This window comes from Mus pahari, chromosome 8, assembly GCF_900095145.1.
Source record: "Mus pahari chromosome 8, PAHARI_EIJ_v1.1, whole genome shotgun sequence".
NCBI lineage: Eukaryota > Metazoa > Chordata > Mammalia > Rodentia > Muridae > Mus > Mus pahari.
In genome coordinates, this window is record NC_034597.1 from 102143003 (window position 1) to 102170052 (window position 27050).

Here is a 27050-nt window from a genome sequence, read left to right on the forward strand (position 1 = left end):
TATGATAGGCAGGCAGAATCTAGGCAACTCAGTGTAGAGGCAGACACACAAAGACATGAACAGTGCAAAGTATTTACCATATGCAAATGGGGTTAAAATTACAAGTCTTCACTATATAATAAGTAAAATGCAAACTATGACAAGTACAGGTAGTATTTTCCTCCTCTAGATTTATAATAAATTTTCAAATGTCTCTTTATTGCATTTAATTTTATAATACTTCTGCTCAGTAGAATTTACTATACAAATATGCGATGATGCTTTACTGTGAGAAATAATAGTTTTCTTTGTAAATTAGTAATTTGCTTATTATCCAAACTTATATACACTTATTTGCAGTATAAGGCACAATCATTTTGGTGACTCATCATAATCCCTGTACATTAAAAGGACCCTGAATTGTTAAATAGATACTTCTAGTACCAAAGCACGGTAGGTCTGAAAGGCTGAAAGTCAGAGCGTTCTAACTGTGCTTTGGTGAAATCACAGCTAGAGGAGGAAGCTTGGCTTCTAGAATACAACAAAGATAAAACTGAAAAATCCATTTTTACGTAGTTTTAATACAATATGTGTATAGATGCAGCCTACATGCACAATTTTAGATTGCTTATTTTTAGTTGTAGCTGAAGTAAATCCAAATTTTTGGAAAATATGGCTGACAAAATATCTAAAAATATAGTGAAACCCTTTCAATGGATCAAAGTATATATTTTCCTCTAAAACCATACCACAAATGATAACTTGTGGATAAAAAAATCATTTACTATATTTAGAAAGATACGAAGATGTAAAATCAGTGAGCTAAGGGAGGCAACTGAAAAAACAAAACCAAATAAAAAAATCACAGAGCCAAATGATCAGAGTCCTAAATTCAAGCCTGAAGACTCTCTGGCCCAAATTCACTCTCAAATTCTCTTTGCCTAAAAGAACAAACATGGCTCTAGACACATACTTTGCTGCCAGCTACAACTGTCATAAGACTTGACTGAGGCTACCCAAACCTTGACAGTAAATATGCAGTATTGTATAATCTTGAGAAGGTTTATTTCCTTGTACTCAATCGTCTCTGTTTATAACAAGTTCCTAGACTGGTACCCAGGATTTGGTAGTAAGCCAAGAAGAAAGTCCTTATAATTATGAGAGTAGCAACTGTGCAGAGGAAGAGGGAGTCAGAAGACATAGAGGTCCAAGAATGCACTGCTAAGAAGCAGGACTCAGCAACCTATCTATGATAACCTGGGGAGCTCCAAATTAAGACACTGAAAGAAAACTTCGGGGTCCTTAGTAGAAGCATATAAAGTAAGTGTAGATACTTCAATGACATGAAATGATGTTTTAGTAAGATAAAATTTGCTCTCACCTGTGGTGACCCTGAGTACAGACACTGAAACCCAAGTTCCCACAATCACCCTTGTAGCATACAAACATGTTGTCATTAGGCCAAGCCTAAGGACAGTGATGTTTAGGGGAAAGAGGGTGGTTTGACCTTCGGATTTGCTGGAAAAGCCAGTAGCTTAGGAAATCAGGCAGTTGTGATCATGGGGTCAGGTTAGAGGCATTTAAGTGCCAAAGCTGGTTCATGCTACATAAAGAAAGTGTGATACAGGGTGACGCTAAGAATAGCTGTCATCTTACAATTATGTAAATATATGACCTGATATATGTTCTTCTTAAAGAACAGAACTGAGATTCGGACGCTGGGCTACTTCCCATGGTGTCCTAAAGAAGCATCAAAGGTCATAGGAAGAGCCATTGTTCACTGGGAACACTGATTCAGAACTCAGGGATACATGAAGAAGGTGGGTAGAGAGAATAGAAGATCAGACTCAAATAGTCTTAAGATATTAGATAGCAAGAAACAAGGGTTGTTTTTGTTTTGTTTTGTTTTTCTGTAAGAATATACATGCGAAGAGACAGAAGAATACAGCAAGCAAGATTCCAGGAGAACAGAGAATCGTCTGAAGCAATCGAGGTGTTAGAAATATGGGGACAAGCATTCATTAGTTTCCAAAATATGCTTTGGGAGGTAATTGTTCCATGCCTGGAACAAATCTAAGTGCCTAACCTCAGAGGAAAACACCTACACTGTGTGCAATGCCTCTTCAGCCTCTCTCTAAAGCAAAATTTGAAAGAAATAACTTTTCTACCCTCTGATGATTCAAATAAAATGATTACAGACTCTTCACATCGTTTCTTTGTACTAACAAAATCTGTCTTCAAAAGTTTAGAGGTTTTCTTCCCACTCTTCAATAAATAAAATAATCTCCCAGTTGATGTTGCTAAAATTGGGTCAGAAGGTAAACCTTGATAGGAGAGAAAGAAAAAAAAAGAAAGAAAAGGATAAGAAAAAAATGACATTTATTTAGACTCTGAAATAATTCATTGTATTTACAACTATGCATAAGAGGAAGAAAGAATCAAAATCAAACTTCATATATCAAGTGTCATATAACTTCCAGGAAACACAGTCAACATTTATCTGATGGTATCAGAGAGGAAAGGGGTTGGCCAATGGTTAGTCTGCATGTAGGCAGGTTGATTGTGAAAGAGGCAGTTGACAGATGACAACAGTCAACTTTGTCAAGCAGGTAGGGAGTCTTTGCAACTGTGCTTTCTCACTAGAAGGTTCATACCACTGGGCTTAGTAGACAGGAAGTCTCCATTACTGCATCAAATGTGTGCCTGCTGCAAATCACTAATGCGCCAGTTAACATAAAGCTAACCAATGTGATAGTCTCTACTGTTGCAGCCCACTCCTGGTCTACTGTAAGGTACCTGCTCCCTTGGGTTTGTCTGTAAACACACTGAGGACAAAGTTTCTGCATAATGTAATGACTAGCAGCCTTAGCATACCCTTATAAACGACAAAAAGTGCCAATGCTTAGGTGCCAGTCCAGAGCTACTGAATCAGAAACTCTGGCAAGCCTGGGTGGAGCTTACTGGGACGTGAAGCCTTGAGTTCCTGAGAATGTTTCAAAAGAGGAAAGCAATGAATTCTGGGGAATTCTGCCCCCAATACTTTGCTAGAAAGGGTCTCTGTGACAACTCCCATGGTCAACAACAGTCTTGAGAGCCACTGGTGTTGATACACATTCAGGGGTCTAACACAATGCCTGACACGGTGCAACAACTAGCCTTAAAAATTTAAGCTTGGGAGCAAAGCTATTCATTAATATTTTCAACCCAGTCTGTACAGTCCTCCCACTCAACTGAAGACCATCTGTCCTAGGCAAAGTGAAAAATCAGCCTATCCATGCCTATTCACACCACATTGCTCCTTTCGAGGACAGTTGCAAATGCTGGCCATCCTAGTGGCTGCTGTCTGTTTTAGGATTAAATTTGAGTTGATGACCACAGCAGAATGAGAGAAAGTCTCTGGCTTAAAGCTCCTACTCCATTGTGGACTCCTTAAAGTCAGTTGAATGCTCCTCTTTAAGAGGAGAACCAAATGGTAAGAAGCAGACATCAATCAATATATCAATAGGTGAATTCATTAATACTCAACTACCACTCCAGAAAATACCTTGCACTGTATGATGGAGCCAGAAGTGAAGGTTATAAATGACTGTTCTAGTCATAAGCTCCATCTTCAACGGGTTCTCTGTACCAGTGCAGACTGCTCATCAAACCAGTAGATATATTCAATAGAATGTATTCCCCATCTGCTCTGTCAACACTGGGAAACTTGAACGCAGAAAATTAAAACCATTTGTTAATGACTATTATTCAAGCTGAGAGTGCCAGCACACACTTAATCCTGTCACATGAGGGGGCAGAGACAGCAGACCGCTGTGAGTTCAAGGACAGCCTGGTCTACAGAGAGAATGTCAGGACAGTCCAGCTAGGTAAAAAGACTCTGTCTCAAATATATATGTGTATAATATGAAGGATTAGTATTCACAAATATGCATCATCAAGATGAACAATTACTTTAAAATGATCAGCCAGGGGCCAAATTTTATATATATATATATATATATATATATATATATATATATATATATGTATGTACTATTTTATAGTATATCTAATATATAGCAATATATAGCATATATACATTATATGTTGTATATTATATATTATATAATGGACAATACTATATACTATATTATATAATATACAATACTGTATATAGTTACATACATTATAATATATAATTATATTATAATGTAGTTTTTATGCTATATATTATAGAATTATATATTATAGAATTATAGAATTATTTAATATACAAGTTATATAAATATAATTGTTACGTATAATTTTTATATATAAATTTATATAATTATATAGCATATAGCATTATATAATATGTGTTTATATATGTCAATTCCCTTAGAACTTAGGTTCCTCAGCTTCTTAACATTGCAGCAAATTTCTATAATCATGAACCTGCAGGAAAAGTCTTGGCTTTAGAGGTTGCTGTCAATGACTCTCTACTGTTTTTAACCCTGGAGTTGGCAGTACATTGTGGTAAATACAACCATTTGGAAGGAAATCTCAAAGGCATATGTGTTATACACTTGCTCTTCAGAAAGTTATCATACAGTTATGTTTATGAGATGACACTTAGTAGACAAAAACGTTAAGTTATGTTGTTTTCCTAAAAGGATATTGGGACCTTAGCCCTATCCTGTCCAGTGGTTCTCTTTGGCTGCCATGAACTTTGTACCATCACATGTTTTTTTATAAGCTTCTTCCTAAATTCAGGACCAAAGGGAATGAGCCAACTGACTATGGGTAGAAACTTCTACAACTGGGAACCAAACAAACCCTCCTTCCTAAGTCTCATGCCCAGGGACTTAGAAACTCCCTACTAGGTGCCACCTCTTAATGTTTCCACTAACTTCAAATATTACCAAACTGGGAGTGAGCCTTTAACAGTATGGGACATTAAGGTCCATTCTAGATCCAAATTATAGCAGGGTTCCAAAGAAATGCCAGCTAGAGACAGACATTCAGAGAGACAATGTCCACACTAATCCCACAAGATACTTCCTTAGATCTGATGAACAACAGCAATCCCTTTCATTACCATGAACTGTGCATCCCTGTTTCCTTGTACATAGTGAAAAGGATTAGTGAAGAGGTTCAAAGATATGGACACTCTCTCCCCATAAATAACCTTCTGTATTGCAGAATGTAGAAAGTGTTCACTATGGTAGAAAAATCTATAGTTTTATTGGCCATAACTTCAGAATAGTCTTACAAAACTGAAAATTAACATGAATTTCTCACTTTCACACTTATTCAATTCATATAAGACACAAACTACAAACTGTATTATTCTAAACACACGAACCTAAACTTGTATAAAGATGTATTTTATGTCAGTTACAAATATACATTTTACTTTTCACTAGTAATGGATTAAATATTTCCCAGCTTCAATTTTGTAAATTTTCTTCACACTCCAGAAAGTAGGGTCCTAGAAAGCTATTACTTATATCCAGATCACTCCCCGAACTCTGTCCACTCTATTTCAATTATTTTCCAAATTGATCCTGAAAAGGGATAGTTCCATCTGTGGAGGTGCATAAAATATTTTTCAAGGTCTAGTTTGTTTCCCTGAGCCACTTTTTTTTTTTTGCCTGGCTGATATAGCCCCATCTAATCTTTAAGTAACCTGGTCTATGAGTCACTTCACATTCTTGATGTCCTCTTCTGATCTCACTTATGGCCATAAGCACCATCTATTCAATGACATAAAATGCATACTTCATCCCTCCTAAGCCCCAGACCCATATAACCCACTTACTGTGAGATGTTTCAACACAGCTTTTAAAGATCTTCAGATTCATATTTCTGTAAGGTGCCTTATGATCTCAACCAAACCCTCTTCTTGCTATTCATCTTTATAGATACATTTAGACTAATATATCTAGACTGTCCGCAAACATGGCCATTCTCTTAAGCTTTACAAAGAACTCCGAAAAGCTTGTCCATTCTAATTCATTATACCTTTCTAAATCTTAAATCCATAGACTTGTCTCTTTCTCTGACGCTACCACACTGTCCCAGCCACTGCAAGAGTCCCCTCAGGCACCCATCTGTCTACCCTTGCATGCTGCAATACAATCTCTTGACATATGTAACCATAAATCTTATCATGTCACTGCCCAATTCTCGCTTCCTACTGTATTCTCTTGTCCTAAGGAAGAGGTGTGAGTATCTTCAGCATAACTTAGAGACTTTGCTCGAACTCTGGTTTAACCAGTGCTTGCAATGCCCAGTTGACTATGATTCATTTACCTCTTGTTTTTTATTCTCTATGTCCAACTGTACTGGCTTTTGTTTTCCAGTTAATTATTTCTTCATCCCAGGATCCTTATTCTCAGTGTTTGTCCTGGCTATATTGTGATCTTGTATCACATTTACTGGGTTCCAACTAACTTCAATCTAAATGTGTGTTCTCAAACAAATTATGTCAGACTGCATTTTTCACAAACATTACTCAAGTACAGCTGTGTGTGTGTGTGTGTGTGTGTGTGTGTGTGTGTGTGTGCTTGCATATGCTCTCACAGAACACTGAATATTAAAGGATAAGCCTATTTAAACAGTCCTTCAACGTGGGTTGTCTTTTGACTGTACCAACCAGAATATGTCATTAGTGATGCTATGTGACTTCTGGGGCTGAGTCACCAAATGTATGTAGCTCTTATCTGCAAGACTTGCTCTCTGTCTCTCTGGATACTCATGTTTGAAAGTCAACCGTGGTATTATAGGAAGCTCAAGCCAGATGCAGAAGCCTTATGTGGTGGTATCCAGCTGCCCTGACTAAAATCCTAACTAAAAGTTGGCATCATGCCCCAGACATCTGAGTGAATGTCTTCGTGAAGATTCGAACCTTCTCCCTGTGACGCCAACTACTGAGTTCCCAGACATCAAGGGCAAAAGGCCACTCATCTCACTGAGCCTTTTTGAATTCCTAGCCTGCTGAATCTGTGCGTACAATAGGTCTTTTTGAAACCACTACATTTGAAGTTAATTTATTATACTTTCCTGATGGATGGGAAAATGTCTTTCCTTGTCTCTTTTCGACTAGTCATTGCTATTCTAGGCATGTGCATCGTTCTGGGTTCTTTCAACTTTACCTTTAATGTCTACCTCCCCATCTACCTTAGAAGTGTGATGAGGATGTACACTCTTTCAGCTTTATTCATTAATAATCTGCAATGTGTTCAGTAAACACACGTTAAATTATTGAATGAAGTTCTTTAGAACTTGTTAAAGGAAGAGCATCCTGCTATTCGGAACTTGAAAGAGAAACGTAAATGAGTAGTGTGGACTTTTTGAGTCCTTTCATAGTAAATTAATATGAGAGGCTGGATTGTTGTCCCATGGAACTGCTCTCTAGGGGTGGTTTTGTCTCTGAGATGAGGGTATCTCAGGCTGAAAGAAGATGGATTAGTGTCATAATCTAATGCATAGAACTAAATGTTTGTGCTAAAGTCATAAACATAAAATGAATGAAAAACTGTTTAAAAAATTCATGTTGATACATTAAAAAAAAATTTCCCAATATCTTTGGAAAATCAGTCAACTGATTATGTCATCAGAGACATGAGAAAAGTGGCAAAAGGACATGTGTCCTGGTCCCAATATAGCATTTCTGTCACCCACTCCAAGAAACAAGTCAGCTGCACTGAGACTCAGACTAAGAGAAGATACTGAAGAAAGCCTGTGGTTCACTACTACCTTGAACAAATAATACCACTTCAGTGACACTAAAGTGGGTAGAGAAACCTTGTTATCCTATATGAAGTAGTATAAAACTTACTAAGAAAGATTTATAGTGATATATGTAAAAATTATATGAAGAGGCTCACAAATGCCATTGTCCTGAGCAGTAATGTCTTCACGTTTGACTTTTCTCTTTTCTCAATTATATACATGTATACACACAATAAGTATACATATGTTTTCGTATCTGTGTGTGTTTTGCCTGCATGCATATCTATGCACCATGTGAATGCCCAGTGTCCATGGAGGCCATAGAGGGTGTGAAGTCACATGGAACTAAAGGTGATTGTGACCCACCATGTGCATGCTGGGAATTAAACCTGGGTTCCCGGGAAGAGCAGACAATACTCTTAGTCGCTGAAATATCCCTCCAGTCAATCTTTTGTTGTCTTTTTAAATATTTTGTTTCTCAATATATCCACATTTGGGATAAAATTTTACATTTTCAAAACTGATGTAATGCAGCATTTAAAATTAAGGAAAACATGCAATGTAAAAATGGATGCTTGCAGACTTTATAAATAAAGTTATTTCCATCACTATTAAAATCCCATAGCACTGAAAAGTAGATAAATAACCATAGATACAGGGAAACTCGGTAAAAGGAAATCAGCATTCTTTTGTCCAAAAAAAAAAAGAGCAATAATAAGGTATTCCAAGGATTAGTGCCAAAATAGATTCAGGTTTTAACTAATACAGAAGAGAAGGCACAATAAATTCCCTACAATTGCCGTTCAAAACCATGCACTTTGAGATAATAAAATGCCCAGTCAGAATGGCTTGTCATGAAAGATTTCTGCAGTGGATAGGAAAATGCCAACATAGCATTACTGTAAGCATATGTAAGATAATGTATTAGGCAAAAGGCCATCCAAATCCCATTTACAATCTAATTGTGTCTGAGCTATCAGCAGAACTCAGGGAACAGTCGGAGAGGGCTTTACAGAGTCGCAATCCCTGAAGGTACCAACGTAGCAGTAGCATGCGCCTCTATCACAGGCTTTTAAACAGAACATCTTCCAGTGCCACACTGGAAAAGTACCCAGGCTTGAAGACTCCATTCAACGTCTAATTCCTGGACTGCCTGAATCCATCTCACCGCTCGTGCCATCTCATCTCGCGCTTTCCTCTTTCACCAGCTACAAACCTCGGCATCCATCCCATGTGTTACAGTGCTCAGTGTTATACTGCTCAGCTCACAGATTCGCCAACCAAGGCTATCACTGCCTAAAACCTGACTGCCTACCCCTGAAAACTGTTACCAGCAAACTTCTCAGTGTGTCCCTGTAACCCTTCCTCTTGGGTAAGTAGTCCCCTGCTCAGCACAGTCACCTCCCAGGGAATGCTAAATAAAATGTTCTACCGAAGCTCAAAAGGCCAACAAAGCAAAGAGCAGTAGTGTTATGTTCTTTTTATGCAGGAAGATAGCTCACTTTCTGTAATGAAGACATAAAGGAAACATTTATCTTGCTGAATACTGGCGGCATGCAACCTTACTACATGGTGTTGGTGCAGAAAAACTTACATGAATTTTGCCTAATATATGCTGTTTTGGAAAACTATAAATCTTGTCTTGTTTCTCACTAACTGACATTACATTCATGTATAATATATTTTTTAGTTTAAATTGCAGTACTGTAAAAATTAACAGGAGCTTAAACAGGCAAGAATAGCAACAGAATTCTTAAGGCCTGTGCTAAACTTACAATATGTGTGATAATATATACAGTCCTTGAAAATAGCAGTATTACACAACTGGACTACATCAATGGAGTATTGATACCATGTCTCCTTACATGTTTCAACTATGTCAAAGAGTACTACCTGAACAATGGCTCTGTGGGTCTGTAATTATCAAATTCCACTTGTCTTTCTTCTAATTAAAATGATTTCCATGTTATATCTAGTTTTCGTTATTGAAGCAGAACAAAACAACAGAAGCCTGATTGAGCTGGCTACTGCAATATCATTAGGGATTGCTAATTCCATGTGATAGCTCTTTCCATGTGAACTCTTTTTTTTTTTTTTTTTTTTTTTTTTTAATTTATTTATTTCATTTCTTATTCTGCAGACTCTCAGCAAAAACCTGTCAGAATTAGAAGTGTCTGTAATGGACGCTACAATTCCCTTTACATCTACAGTGTCCCAAACACAACAAAGGCTGATTTTTTAAAGCAGGTTGGAACCATTTGTTCATGCCTTCAATACACAAGTTTCAAAACGCAGCCCATTGTGAATGGGCACACAGTGCGCTTCTGCCATCTACCGGAAAAATGGCAGATTGCAGCTTCCATCATTCTGCTGCAGTACATTCAAGACAATAGTGATTAAGTCAGATTCACCAGACACATCAAAGATAGTTTTTTCCGGCTCTACTCTACTCAGTACATTCTCTCCCAATATTTCCAGGAAAATGTATTCCAAAATTAGAGAGAGTCAGGAGTGTTTGAGAATATTTCCTCTGGGGTAAAAATCTAATGTGCACATGAAAAACAGTTTTAAGATGACTTGTTTTATTACTACTACTATTTTTAATTATTTTATTCATTTACATTTCAAATATTGCCCCCCTTCCCGGTCCTGATCCATGAGAGTCCCACCACATACCGTTTCTCCTTCACCTCTAAGAGGGTGTTCCCTAACCCACCCACCCATTCCCACATCACCTCTCTAGCATCCCCCATTCTCTGGGGCATCAAGCCTCCACAGGACCAAGTGCATCCCCTCCCACGGAGGTCTGACAAAGGCCATCCTCTGCTACATAGATAGGGAAAGCCATGGAGCAGCCTATGCATGCTCTTTGGTTGGTGGCTTAGTCCCTGGGAGCTCTGGGTGGTCCAGATTAGTTGATACTATTGTTCACCCTATGGGGTTGCAATCCCCTCCAGCTCCTTCAATCCTTACACTTAACTCTTTCATTGGGGTCCCTGGGCTCAGTCCATTGTTGGCTGTGAGTATCTATGACTTAGTCAGGTGCTGCTAGAACCTCTCAGAGGACAGCCATGCCAGGCTGCTGTCTGCAAGCACATCTTGGCATCAGCCATAGTGTCTGGAATTGGTGTCTGTGCACGGACGGATTCCAAGTTGGGGACAGTCTCTGATTTGCCTATCCTTCAGTCTCTGTCCCTTTTTTTGTCTCTGCATTTCTTTTAGCCAGAAACAATTCTGGATCAAAAAATTTGAGATGGGTTGGTGGCTTCATTCCTCAACGAGGACCACATCTATCTCCTGGGGGTGGCTGGTCTCTTCCATGTCCCCACTGTTGGGCATTTGGGTCCTGGGAGCCTCTCACATCCCTGGTGTGGGACTTTCTAGTGACTCCCCTTGTCCCCACCCCACACTGACACATATTTCTATTTATCCCCCTGACCCTCTGGGCTTCTCTCCTGTCTCCCCCATACCTAATCATCCTCCATTTCTCCAAATTTAGTGTTGTTTTTCCATAAGCACATTCAATTGTGCAATTTCTCCATTATTTAGAAAGTAACCATCTCATGGTCTTTTTCTACTGGGCAATCAGTATTCCATATTTAACAGAACTTTCAACTCACAGGAGTATTTTAGTCTTACAGTGCTGAGTCTGGTAATTGCAGCATTATTGAGGAAGTGAGAGAACTGAGGTACAGAAAATCTGTAGAAACATACACAAATACTTTCTCGGCCATGTTCATTCTCACTCTATTCGCAATAGCAAGGAAAGAGAAAAAAAACTAAAGGTCCTCCAACTGCTAAATAATGGGTAATGAGGATGTGACATACATGTATCTGTGAAGAAAAATGAAATCATGAAATTTGCAGGCAAATCTAGATCTAGAAAGATCTAGAAAATAATAAATAAAGTGAGGTAACCCAGACCTAGAAAGACAAAATCTCTTTTATTTGTGGATCCTAGCTCCCAATTTTTGTTAATTTATTTTTTTCACTTCACATCCCAATATCAGCTCCTAACCTTTATATGTGAGCATACAGTCTGGAGTAGGCATGGTAGCCAAGAAAGTAGAGAGACCATTGATGAGGGAAGGAGCTCAAGGCAGGGGGTGAGGGATGGAAGGACACAGGTCTAAGAAGGGGAAATGGGAAAGTAGGGGATGGGCTTTAACTAGGAAAGAGGGTGGAGAAATAACCTTCTTCTCCCTCCAGGAAGAAACACGGTATTCCCTCCATCTCTCACCTAGTGTGCATTTCCTTTCCCATGAGCCTTCTGGCCTCATGCTCCCTTTGGTACTTCTTGCCTCTTCAGGCACTCCATTTTCCAACCTTTTAGTGAGTACGCCAGAGACTATGTCAGTCAGTTCTTCTCTGACTGGCCCTGGTTCCATTAGACTCATCTCAGCAAATAATTTGTCTTTGTCCTATGGCAAAAGGGGTTTTAATCCTTAAACTTGGGGTCACTTATTTGAATGTCTATGGATGAAATAATAAGATATTAAACCCTGGAAGAAAGGGCATCTCTGTTACTATTATGAGCATCTGAATTAGTTTAGCCTGTGGCTTATAACTAATAGAAACTGAGTCTGTGGGAAATCGGATGAATTATAAGATACCTTGAAGACAAAATACTTATAAGTATTTGGGGATGCAGAAACTGAGTCACAGGAAATGTCAAAAAGTTACTTTAGTATGTTGGGTCTGTAATATTTCTAGTGAGGTTATAAACCATGAGAATCCAGGTTGGGAACTGGTTTGAAGAATCAGCTGGAAAAATTATGAAAATAATTGCCAATTGTTCCACATGACCCTGGAAATGTACACCCCTATTATTTTGTTTTCAAACATAAATAAGGACAGATGCTATATGACAATAAAGAAAAATGCAAAATCAATCTATAGTATTGCAGAAATGTAGAATTCTGATTATAAAATTTTAAATAAAGTTTATATTATATTTAGCATTACTATTCAATGTTGTTAAACATGTTGATGATTTTATATTTAAATATAAAATCTTATAAAAATTTAATTACAAATATTTATTATAAGCCTGAATTTTACATGAAAAGCACATTACTCAGGCCTCAGAGAATGAAGGGTGTAAAGTGATTATCATGCAGGACACAGGTCTGTCAGGTTTGGGGTAACTCCCTTCTCTTTCACCTAATTCTACAATGGGAGCTTCCCATGACCTATAAATTTTTCTTACCATTTAATTCTTTGTTGAACAATAACAATTAAAACCTTAGTGATCAGAAACTTACTATGTTTTATAATGGAGACATGGGAACTTATTTACATTGAAGACACTATTCTACACAGGAAAATGTCACCAGTTGTTAGTCCTTGAAGGTTATGTACCACTATACTTTTATTACATGTTGCTATGGCAGCAGTATCCTCCGGTCCAGCCATCCAACACTGAGTACACTGGTCAGTGAAAATGTAGAACTGGACAAGAGAAGTCATTTTATTTACAAGAGACTATGTTTACATTATCCTTCACTGTTGCTGGTATCAGGGGGGAGGCACACTCTCCTGGTTTCTTTTATACTTTTCTCAATGATGGATTATCTTGTTTCTCATCTGTGGCCAGAAATAAGGGGGAGGTGGTATTTTAAGCTCTTAAATCTCTAATGTAACTAAAGATAAGTAAATTAATTCTAAATGAAAAACTTTTTTAAAAGTTCAATGCTATGTAACTTCCTGGACAAAGAAAGATTAGCTCCATGGTCAACCCCTTCCCGTTCTATTCTTTCTGTTCATTATTTGGGATGTAAGATAGCTTCATGTCTAAAAGAACAGTATTGAGGACTTTTTGATTAAGAAAATGGATGGTCATAGGCAGTCATCAAACCCAGATGTTATTGCTGATGCCAAGTAGCACTTGCTGACAGGAGCCTGGTATAGCTGCCCCCTGAGAGGCTCTGCCAGAGCCTGACCAATACAGATGTGGATGCTTGCAGTCAACCATTGGAGTGAGTACGGAACCCAGTGGAGGAGTTAGGCGAAGAACTGAAGGAGCTGAAGGGGTTTGCAAACCCATAGGAAGAACAACAATATCAACCAAGCAGACACTCCAGAGCTCCCAGGGACTAAACCACCAACCAAAGCATATACATGGAGGGAGCCATGACTCCAACTGCACATGTAGCAGAGGATGTGACATCAGTGGGAGGAGAGGCCCTTGGACTTGAGGGTGTTCTATGCCCCAGTGTAGGGGAATGCCAGGGCAGAAGTCAGGAGTGGGTGGGTGGGTGGGGGAGCACCCTCATAGGTGCAGGGGAAAGGAGGGTGGGATAGGGGGTGTGCAGGGGGGAAACCAAACAGGGGAATAATATTTCAAATGAAAATATATAAAATAACCAATTCAAAAAAAGAAAATGAATCATATTCTGATCCTTAGCAAACCTATGGAAATTAACTCTCACTTGAACGAAGACTATGAATCCTAGATCATGTTTGAGAACATGCTGTAGGCAACATATGTCATGCAGGCAACCTCTCCCCACCTCCCTGGAGGGAATCTGACAGAGTGGAAACCAAAAAGCACATTGGCCTCAAACTGAAATATTGTTTAGGGCCCAGCCACTTCCTATTCCCTTTAAGAAAACCACGACCCACATGCCGAGTGACAGTTAATTCCTTTCACAGAAATTTGTTTTTCTGCAGATCTGGTAGTGAAGAAAAGATTAATCTTCAAGCAAAATACCAGCAAAAGCATAAACGTGCTTTGTTTTCCCTACCTGTGGTAATGAATTAAACATTTCTTTGGGGGCAGAACAAAAGCCTTTGCTGCGTTTGAATGGCCTAGAGCAAGTATAGTGGTACTCAAAATGTTTTCATACTGCTGATTTATTGCGGTTGTTCTGCATAACCCAGAAGCCACTTCAAATTAAATCATCTCACCAATGTCAGAAAGAAAACCTACCAAGCAATGGTTAAAATGCAAATCACCATATTGGAAATGAATCCTTAATGAGTGATTAGACTTTTAAACGAAAAAACTTTATATGAAGAGGCAAAGTTCGAAGGCTTCTTACGGGTGCTATATGCAATCAATCATATATTTATTTTTTTCTGAGAAAATAAATCTATGTAGTGTGAAATTATGGTACTAAGACTTCTTTTTGTTTTTAATCATGTGCCATGGTAATTAAATTTTAAATCTGTAAGCAGAACATAAAAACCCTATGAATACTAAATCTGCTTATTTCACATGTCGCTACACAAGACAATGTCTTCTAAATTTTCATACTATCAAATCTTAATAATATATGGCTGCTTTTTTGAAAGAGAATCTTTTGTATTCTCAAATGAAATACTACAGAATATTGCAGAATGAAAGCAGATGCTGGAAGTGGGGTGTCAGAGATATTTCTCTACTATCAAATTTAAATTCTACACAGGGCTTAATTATTTGTCATTCTTTAATGCATTGTAAATTTTCAACTTAAGTCGATTTTTCAGTATTACTTTATTTTTGACAACATCGTATCTGTACACAGTATATTGTGATCATATGGACTTCCTCCTCATTACTGTCTCCTGCTCTCTTCCCATTCCTGCTAATCTTCTCAATTACTCCCTCTGCTCCTTCCTCTCCTCTCTCTCTCTCTCTCTCTCTCTCTCTCTCTCTCTCTCTCTGTGTGTGTATGTGTGTGTGTGTGTGTGTGTTTGTGTGTGTGAAGGCATTGTGTGAGTGATTATGCATGCTGTGTGTTTATGAATATAACATCCATATTGAATCCATAGGATTAGTCCCTATCTACCGGCTTATATAGTCTTCCTATTTCCCCTCTTCCCCTGTTCCCTGGGTATATTTGAGGGGGTGACACAGATGCCCCTCTTAGGGCTGAGTGCTCAGCCATCTTATTATCAGGTTTGGAGCAGTAATAATAAGTTGGTTCTACCTTTTGTCTTCATTCTTTTGATTACTCAGGCGAATATAAATGTTGGGTAATTTACTTAAGCATTCAGGGAGAAAGGCAGGCAGAAAGGGGGACAAGATCAGGTATTGGAAGACACAAGAGAGAAGCACAAAGGGTCAGAAAATCAAATAGAAATATGTAGCAGTGGGGGATGGGGACCTGTGGGTAGCCACGAGAAAGCCCAAGATGCCATGAACTCGAGAGGCCCCCAGGACCCAACAGGGATGATATGCAACAAAGGGAAGAGAGAATCTGTGGAGACCACCTCCTGTCGATAGGCATGGCTCCCAGTTGAGAGATGGAGCCACTCACCCATCTCAAAATTGTTAACCCAGAAATGTTCCCAGCCAAAGGAAAGACAGGGACAAAAAATGGAACAGAGACTGAAGGAAAGGCCATCCAGAGACCGCCCCACCTAGGGATCCATCCCATGTGCAGACATCAAACCCCCACACTATTGCTGATGCCAAGAAGCCCTTGCTGTCTGGCTGTTCCCTGAGAGGTTCTGCCAGCACCTGACCAAAACAGATGCAGATACTCACAACCAACCATTCGACTGAGCCCAGGGACCCCAATGGAAGAGTTAGGGGAAGGACTGAAAGAGCTGAAGGAAATTGCAATCCCATAGGAAGAACAATATCAATTAAATGAACTACCCAGAGCTCCCAGAGACTAAACCATCAACCAAAGAGTATACATGGAGGGATCTATGGCTCCAGATACATATGTAGCAGAGGACGGCCTCATCTGACATCAATAGGAGGGGAAACTTTTGGTCCTGTGGAGGCTTGATGCCCCAGCATAGGGGGATCCTAGAGGGGTGAGGCAGTAGTGGGTGAATGGGTGGAGGAGCACCTTCATCGAAACAAAGGGGAGGAGGGAGGGGGGATGGGATGGGGGAGTTGTGAAGGGGTAACCGGAAAGGGATATCATTTGAAATGTAAATGAATAAAATAATTAAATAAAAAACAAAAATTAAAATAAAAAAAGATTTAGACAAATACACATCTTTGGGGATGACAGGAAATGTAGACATTTAGCTTTGAAATCCAGGTTTATTAGATGAGTGTGGGGAAAGGTGACATTTTGCTTGAGAACAGTTTGTTCTAATGTGACTTCCATGTTACTGGAAACTGATCCTATGTTCCCGCGTGTGTAAAATGGGGCAAAGGCATCGACCTCAAAGCCCTGACAGGACTGGAAGTGTTTGCCAAGCAAAGGGGGGAATATGTGCAGTAAGTTTTTCAAAACAGAGCATTGTTTGTTTGTTTGTTTGTTTGTTTCTTGTTTCCTTACATCAACACAATGGATGCTTCACAAGTCTTCGTTTCACATGCTTTTGCTATAGTGATATTTTTTTCTGATTGCTGATTTAAGATATTCCTCTTTAACTTTCTTTAGAGTTTCACAAAGAAGCCTGTTTGCTTTCTTTTTCATTTATTTATATTTATCAGATATTTTCTTCATTTACATTTCAAATGTTATCCCCTTTCCTCATTTCCCCTCTGAAAACCCCCTATCACATTCTTCCTCACCGTGCTCACCCAACCACCCACTCCTGTTTCCCTGTCCTGGCTTTCCGCCTACACTGGGGCATGCAGCCTTCACAGAACCAAGGGCCTCTCCTCCCATTGATGTCTGATAAGGCCATCCTCTGCTACATGTGCAGCTGGAGCCATGGGTCCCTTCATGTGTACTCTGGTTGGTGGTTTAGTCCCTGGGAGTTCTGGGGGTGCTAGTTGGTTCATATTGTTGTTCCTCCTATGAGGCTGCAAACCCCTTCAGCTCCTTCAGTCCTTTATCTGGCTCCTCCATTGAGAACCCTGTGCTCAGTCCAATAATTGGCTGAGAGCATCCATCTCTGTATTTCTCAGGCACCGCAGAGCCTCTCAGGAGACAGCTATACCAGGCTCCTCTCAGCAAGCATTTGTTGACTTGAGTTTGGTAACTGTATACGGGATTGATCCCCAGATGGGATAGTCTCTGGATGGCCTTTCCTTCAGTCTCTGCTCCACACTTTGTCTCTGTATCTTCTCCCATGGGTATTTTGTTCCCCCTTCTATCCACACTTTGGTCTTCCCTTTTCTTGAGCTTCATGTGGTCTGTGAATTGTATCTTGGATATTCCAAGCTTCTGGGCTAATATCCACTTATCAGTAATATCCACTTGTCACTTACCATGTGTGCTCTTTTGTGACTGGGTTACCTCACTCAGGGTGATATTTTCTAGTTCCATCCGTTTGCCTAAGTATTTCATGAATTCATGATTCTTAATAGCTGAACAGAAAGGGGGTGGATCTGAATGGGAGGAGCGGTGCAGAGGAGTCAGGGAAAGTAGAGAGAGGGAAAACTACAACCAGAATAAACTGAGAAAATAAATCTATTTTCAATAAAATGAAAATAAAGAATATGGTTTCAGCTTAATTTGGTTTTGTGGGGGTTTTTTTTGTTTTGTTTTGTTTTTTATTCTAGCAAAGACTGTAGTTACAGAATACTGGTGTGCTCAGATTCAGTCCCTTGCTTTACCAACAATGGTTCTTTGGGCCCATCATGAAGACTCATCTGAGAAACACACGGAACAAGTGGACCTGCTTGAGTCAGGATTTGTCAACTCCAAGATAGCAGCTAAGAATGAACTTCACGGGAAGCACTTACACAAAATTAAACACTTGTGCTTTAAGGTCAGGATTAAAATAAATACCTATAACTTTTCACAGCTAGACAACTAGCTAATCAATATATTTGAGCCATGGAGTCCATACAGAGGCATAATAGTTTAACAGAAAAATCACAGAACCAACAGACCAAAGATGGCTTTCCAAGACCATTGAATGTTTAATAGATTGTGGATATGACACTCAGAATCTTAGATTTGCAGTTTCTTTGTCTACATAATAGTATCAAATCACCTACCCTATCTACTTTCATTATTAAAAAGACAAAGTAGAGAAATGCATAAATTTTCCAGGAGCTAAACATAAATGCAAAGCATTTCTTGCCCTCAGTGAACTCAATATGAAGCCTCCATTAGAGCGGTGCCTCTTCCATTCTAGAGGAGACAGCACTATTGTATCAGCAAAACCATAGCCAAAATGTCAGCAAAAACTCCATTCTGCCAAAAAGAAAAACTGTCCTGGCAAGGAAATTAATATCCCCTTGTACAAATTGCCTATGAGACTAACTCTTCAGACATGTTTAATTTATAGATCAAGTAAGAACCAATTGAAGGGACTTCTAGAAAGGTAGGAGAAGATTTGTGACAAACAGAGAATAATGTGCAAAACAGGCCATGAAGGAGTAAATTGAAGCAAGCTCACCACTCTGCCAAGGACCAACCCTAGTTATTCATAATAGCACATCAGGTTATGAAGTTTTGATTATTTAATTCTTAGTTCCTGTTAGCCTTTCTAGTGAGTTGTATTTGAGTACTTAGTATCTATGGGCAATCACAAAACAGTCTCTGAAAGGCTGTGTGTATGACAGAGAGAGAGAAAGGGAACAAGGCAGGGAAAGGAAGAGACAGTAATACTACTGATAAGCTCCTACGTTCACGTGACTAACACAAAGCCAGCATCACACCTACTGATTCTGGTACCCTTTGTCATTTTCCACTCCCCTTTTCTCTGCAAGATAATTAGGTAATTAGTGCAAATATTAATTACCCTATCCTCCTGAAGAAAGAGATAACCTGTTGCTAAAGCATACCGATGATGAATATTTCATTTTCCAAGTAGTGCTAAGATAAAGTCAAGGACAAAATTCCCTGACAAGCAAGAGTGATTTTTATGTTGTTCTTTCCCATCCAAAATTGTAGTGAAGACATCACATAGTACCAATGAAGTGTGTTCCGATGAACAGCTTAATGTTTTAAGCAATATTCAGACACGTCATTGGAAGAACATTTCTCTGTAGATAGTTTATGTGAAGATGCATATTTCAAAATGTTTTATATATTGTTTGAAAAACATTAAATCTTTGAAAATAAACCTGTCCACAAATTTTCAAGATTTTGATAAACAAACAAGCAATGACATGCATTGATTTAAAGCCAAACAGCTAAAGTACCACAGCATATTTCTTAGTTAAAGTCACTACTGAATGTGTCTCCATCCTCTTTAGTGTATATCCTAACCATTTACTTTGATGCATCCATAAAAACACTAAAAAAAATATAGAACATTACTATAGATTAACATTGACTTTCTTGAATGTTCTAAAAGCCTTCTTCCAGAAGATATGCAGATATGGTGAAGTCTTATATGTTGTAATTCACTACAAATGCTGAGTTATATATCCTCAGTTCTACCCAAACTCTATGGAAATATTTAATGGGCAAGATAAACCAAACCTTTCTAGACAGTTGCTTTCAAAGGAGATCAATTCCGTGTAATGATGATTTAGGGTGCTTCTTCCCTGAACTTAAGTAATTTTCCCCTTTCTACTTTGAGATTGTAAATCTGACTAATTGCTTTACACTCTCTAGAAAAGCTTCTTCTTGCTAAGGATAATTGCCATGTCTGATTTTCCTATGCCCCGAGTAATTTTATGGAGGGCTTACCTACTGATCTCATTATGCTTCAGGCTCCACGCTGCTATTTACCTACTTCAGTCTACTTGATAAATTAAATCCAAGCCTTGTTAAATTTGCCCCTTCAAGTCACAAATATCACAATTTAGTAGGGATTAAATTAAACTAATAGGCATTTTGCTTCTTCCACACTGACACATCCATTAGTTGACTTCAGTTTAGCCATGGGAATACCAACACTGAAAGGAAAAGTTGTAAGACTATTTGTGAAACAGATGAGTCTAAGGGATGAGTGTTTCACGATAATCTTTAAAACTGAAAAATGAATACATTTTATTATTGCTTAATCTGCTAAGAGGAAACAGAAGATGAACTCGATGACAGACAACGATGATTGTAGTCCTAGGCTAGCATCTAATTGCGAAGCCACTCATTTTGTGAGAGTCACCCTGTTTATCTTCACTTAATAGAGCTTTTTTTTTTTTTTTTTATTTAGGCACAATTATTTTAGTACCATTAAGAAAACAAATTTCCTTTGATGAACTTTCCTGGCCTTTTTGTTGTTGTTATTGTTGTTGTTGTTGTTGTCCATTGTTCGCAGCTGGAGAGTAAGGCAACCCCTAAGACTTGCAAAGGACATTTCAATTCTTTGAAACTTTCTGGTGTTCTAGTTCTCACTGAATATTTTATCTTTTGAAATGCTCTCTCTCTAGCGAAGGCTTTGAGCACATTCATTTGCATTGGCACCAAGTGTCAGTCACCTGGAACCATCCAGGCAAGAGCGTTCTCATCTTCCTTGTTTGTCTCTGGAACATCTCTTTGTAGTAAATGTGTTGACCCAAGACCGTGGGCTCATGCAGCAGAGTGCTGTCTTGCAGTACAGCGTGACAAGGGCTGAAGGCAGCTGTGAGAGGTGAATGCTAAGTAGGGCAGATCCTATTGCCACCATGGACTGTACCCTCCCATCAAAGCATGGGGTGTGAGTGGACACAGTATTTTTCAAAACACTTTTGTCTACACAACTAGACATTTGCATCTTGAGTTGATATCAATTCAGAGGGGAAAATAAAACAGAAATATTAAAATATTTACAAAAATACAAATGTACAATCAGCAGGAATATATTTCCTCGCAAAATAATGATGGACATGACAGTCAGTAAATATACTGATTTTATGTAATTATGGATTATTTGGTACAAAACTGATCCTTAGTAAATTATTTGCACTTGGTAAAACTTGAGAATCTTACAATTTGCGTGATGTAGGATATTGAGAATGGCTTGTGTTAGTGGTTCTGCCTCAGATTTTTCTCATAAAGTGACGCTGAATGCATCTGGTTGGAGTTACCACAAGGGTTGATTAGGCTAAGGAAACTTACTCCAGAATGTGTGAGGCAAGGCAGTTAGCAGATGGCAACACTCACATACCTGCTGACAGAGCCCCCTTGCTGTGTGTGATGGAAGCCCATGGTGTCATACCACAGGGGTTGTTCGGCAGAACTTCTGCATGTCCTCCTGGTGTGGCGCCTGCTTTTTCTAGAGTGAGCAAGCAAATGAGGAAAAAGAAATTCGGATGCTTTCTATCTCAGCTGCCCCGTGCTTTCCCATCTCCTATTACCTGTATTTTAGAAAAGAGTCATGGAATCCAGCCCAGACTCAAAGGAATGGGGTTTGACTAATTCATATTTACCTACAGGAAGTTGCTTCTCACCTCCTACCATCTCACTTTGAGAGCCGAGACAATACTGTACGTGTGATTGGCCCACAAGCTCCATGGTCTAGACATGACACACTGTGCAGCCCTCTTACCTCCACACAGCAGACCAGCATTTGAACAACAGAAGGCAGGGAGGATTGTGTGCTATGTGTTCACCCGTAAGAGTAGTAGTACCTTTCTGCCACTGGCGTCAAGGAGTGAACTAAAATGGATCCCGCTGCCAAACCCTGAGTGGGATTGAAGCCCACCGTTCCCTAGAGAAGTGTCCACATGCGAATCCCGCGGTGGAGGAGGCCTTGTCTGCAGCCTTGTAGAGCATCTAGTTACGCTATTCCTGGGCTGCTGCCTTCCATCTGAGATGATGGATATGTATTGCTTTAAGCCAATAAGACGACGATAATTTGTTATGTACCATTTTCATACATAAATACAGCACTGAATCCAGGAAAGCTAATTCTGACTTAATCAGTCTTAGAAATAAGCCCCTTCTCATGTCAGGGATCAGGATCCCCATCTATTAAACAGAGGAGTGATATCATAGTACTAAGTATGATCCTGCTAGTGTATGGCAAGCACAAAGAGCTGAGAAAACAAAGACAAAACAGGTGAAAATATGTGTTTTTCTATCAAACACAGGGAGAGATCTTCAAATGTCAAAAATCCTCTAATTTTATACCACAAGAATTATTAACTAAACATAATTATTTTGGATCAGACAAAAGATAAAGTGTCCAAATTCCTCTAGCCCAGTTAAACCATTATTTTAGAATAGTATAAAAAATGTCAAAGTGTCATATATATTCAGTTTCCTGATGGTCAGGGGAATTTCTGGACATATAAGAAACTTCATCTCTCCGTTCCAGACGATATGACCCTGATCACTGTCAGCCCTCTTTGCTTCAAGAATGCCTCCTGGGGTGTTTGGCAAAGTAGTAGAATGCCATTATCTTTCATGACATCTACCCTCAAATAAAATCTCTCCCAAGTTCCTGGGGAGTAATATATAGTGCTAAATATAATCCAACCAAAAATTGGCCCGAAGATCAATGAGGACATATCTGGGCTATATTTGTATGTATAGGGGCTGTGGTTGGTGAAGAGGCAATATGTTAGTAATATGCTCACTAAATATTATCATTATCCTCAATTTTTAACATTTGCTTACATCTATATACTTTATAGTGATCCAGTTCTTTCACTGGTGGGCAATGTTTTCTCTTCTCTCCCAGATGTCGGACTTTGCCATGCGCATTGCTTTAAGTGGAGAAGAGGGCAGAAAAGACTCTATACATGCTATAACAGCAATCTTAAGATGATTTCCATATCATCCCTTGGTTTTTTGTGTGTGCAATATCTATAGTCAAGTGAAGAACACACCCCTCCATGATGAAGGGCTCCTGAGTACAACCCATGGAACTTGGAACAGGGGCAAAATGGTGAAGGAAGTTTAATCAGCCAAGTCTCCCAATCTAGATATCATTTAAAATATGGGTTTCAATAATTTTAAATCCTAACTAAGACAGAAGCAAGAGAGGTGGAAGGAAGACTGTCTGCTGAGGTTTGGAAGACGATGTCCTGAAACAGAGCTTGTGTTTCCTGAGCGTTGCTGAGCATGCACGGTGGATTTGCTCTTTAGTCCTTGTGTAACACTTTTCTTTTCCCTGTTAATTTTCGTTGCACCTAAGCACTACTAAATCTGCTATCAACAAATCCACGTATGCCTCGTCTTCTCTAACACTGACATGATACTTATTTTCCCATTCTTTTGCATTGCTGCCAACCTACGTCATTACATTGGATATAATTTTTTACATCCAATGATATGATATAGTTTGATACTTTACTAGACACACTGTCAAATTCAATTTCTCAGAATTTATATTTACATCGTTAACAGTTAATGAACTTATTAATATGTTAAGCTTTATCTACCCTTGAAAATTTTCTGTTTATTCCAACTTTCATCTGATTTTATTTTTCTTGGGTTCCTGTGGTTCCTTTGAACATATTTTGTAATTCAGTTTTATAAATAGTGACTCCAGGAGCTGGAGAAAATAAATGGCTTCATTTTTTTTAAAGGACTTGTCAATCTTGCAGAGAACCTGGGTTATGTTCTCAAAATTTACATGGTGGCTCACAAACATCTAAAACTCCAGTTCCAGAGGATCTGACATCCTCTTCAGAACTCTGCCAACACCAGATACATACATTGTACATACATATACATACATACATACATACATACATACACATGGTTCACATATGCATATATGCAGGTAGAAGAATCATACAGATAAAGTCAAATAAATCTTTAAAACCCTGTGTCCCCATATATGCCTTCTCTGTTACTTTTCTCTGTGTGTAAGTTTTTATATGTTCTTGTATTGTGTGCATGTGTGTACAACTGTGTATAAGAGTGTGGCTCTGTGTGTGTTTGTGTGTTTGTTATGAATGTGTGTGTGTACATATGCATAAGCCACAGATTGATATTAAGTTTCTTCTTCACTCAATTCTCCTCGTTCCTCACTGAGTTTGGCCTTACACTGACTGGCCAATAAGTCCCAGGAGTCATTCCTTCTCTGCTTTACAGATGCAAACCTGGCTTCTTATAAGGATTCTGAGGCCAAAAGTCAGTCTTCATGTTTGTACAGGCTACACTTTTGCTCCCCTCGACATTGTTTTTCAAGAGTTGCATAGAAGTCCATTAGATGAATGTGACATAATTTATTTAGCCAGCTCATATTTCACTCCTTCTTCAAAAGCAGAGCCTTGGATTTATTTGTGTCTGACTGGAAAGTCTTTTTCAACTATGATATTTACCATAACGAAGGTTTCCTTTCCCAAAATACCATTCATCTTCTATCAGGGAAGTTCTTGGAAAAGTCTCACACACACACACACACACACACACACACCATCAAAACTTTTTCATGAACAGTGCACCTTATGTAAATAAATTTGTATTTTCTCAGGTCATATTTGTTATAAAATAAAGATAAAATCATAGTAAAAGCAATACAGAATTGTTTCACCTTTACCAGCAACCCCTGTAATGGGGCTTCTGAAAGATTCTCACGCATGCTCTCTCAGTGGCCTTGAGCATCCCCACCATGGCACTGAGCCTCCTTGCAGTAATGCTTCAGAAAATAAGTTTTTAACTCTAATTTCTTGAGACATAGAGTAGCTATATATACTATCAACTGGGACTTTGGAAGAATTTTCAACACCACTGCTACAATTCTCTTGAAGAGATTTTTCTGCACAATGTTATCATACTATATTGGAAAACGTTCTATATTAGAAACACAAGTACGCTTTTCTCTTTTTCTAATGGAGAAATTATTTCACAACTTCCAGGCTGTCACCATGGAATATAAAACTCAACTGACAACTTTTAAAATTAATGATCTGTGGTTCGTTTAGCTGTTTCTGATTAACCAGTATATTGGCTACATTTTAAAGTATGAATTCCGTGCTCAGAATATGCATTCTATACCACTGTTTTCACTCAATGAAGCAGGCCCATGAGTCATTCATAATCAGATGTATAAGTTAAGTGGTCACATCAATTAAGCAGCAATCCTCTGCTGAGACATTTGGCAGACACTGACTCTCAGGAGGCAGTGGAGTCAGTAGCCCTCTGTGGCACTTTGACTGCAAAAACAGAGAACAGCAGAAGCATCATTTTTCCTTTAAATTTGCAGGAAGTCAATATTCAAATCATTAAATGAGGTATTCATGCATTAGTTCAACATTCTTCAGCTTATGACCATTGAGGTGAATCTTCTAACATTGTAAAAGGTTTTTTCAGGTAGATTTCTTTTGGATTACATTGCAATATGTGTCGAATAAGAATATAGCTACACATTAAATCATCTTTAGGGCTATTGGGATTTTACTGGGTGTTAATAGAGCATATTAAATAGAGCATGTTCTAGGGGTTGTAGCAATGTCTCAGTGGTTAAGAGCAACTACTACTCTCCCAGAGAAATGGGAGCCTTCTGGTAACTCCAGCTCCAATGGACCCAAAATCCTCTTCTGGACTCACCCTGCAACTGTATTCATGTGTGTCAGCACAATTTAAAACCAAGATAAATCTGATGTGTTTTAAGAAGGAACAGGTCTTGCAAATATTTCCAAATGTATTATTCTGACTTCTCTTCTAGAGTCATAATTTATTTTTAAGTGTGAGAAAAGAACTAAATACATCCTGACCTTTTGACCCAACAAACACTCAAAGGTGCACTCCAATTTGCTACACGTCTCCACCTTTTTTGTTAATATTATTTATCTTTAATCTTATTTTTACAATCCAGTTGTTATCCCCTCCTGGTCCTCTTTCCCACAGTTCCTCATCTCATTTCTCCTCTGCCCTGTCTCCAACAGGATGTCCCCAACCACCCCCAACCCCAGCCCACCAGACCCCCATACACTCCCTGGGGCCTCAAGTCTCTTGAGGGTTGTCTCACTAAGGCCAGACCAGGGAGTCCTCTGATGAATATTCGTCAGGGGCCTCATACCAGCTAGTGTATGCTGCCTGGTTGATGGATCTGTGTCAGTGATTTCTCAGGAGTTCAGGTTAGTTGAGACTGCTGGTCTTCCTATAGGGCCACGCTCCTCCTCAACTTCTTCTAGTAGTTCCCTAATTCAACCACAGGTGTCCCTGACTTCAGTCCATCAGGTGTAAGTATCTGCATCTGTTTCAGACACCTGCTTGTTGGGTCTCTCAGGAGAGCAATGCTAGGCTCCTGTCTGTAAGCACACCATAGCATACAGTCTCCAAACTTACATTACTCCGATGACTTGCATTAATATAATGCTTACTAAAAGAAGTTGTAGATTTGCATGATCTATAAAAGTGTCTACCAGTTTAGAAAGGTGTCATGCCATTTGCATGCAACATTTAATTACAGACATCACTCAGACATTCTTACTATGGTTAAATGTTCAAGCTCCAGTCTGAACTCACACATGCAGGTTTAACATCCTGACTGTGTTTGTGCTGAAAGCTATTCAGTGAATTCCTTTGCTTCTATAGAAACAAAGCTGTTTCGAAAACCAACCCTCAGAGGCTAAGGATGTGGTACAGTAGTAAAGTGCTTGACTATCTTTTCTGAATCCCTGGGTTCTATCACCAAAACCATAAGAGAGAGAGAGAGAGAGAGAGAGAGAGAGAGAGAGAGAGAGAGAGAGAGAGAGA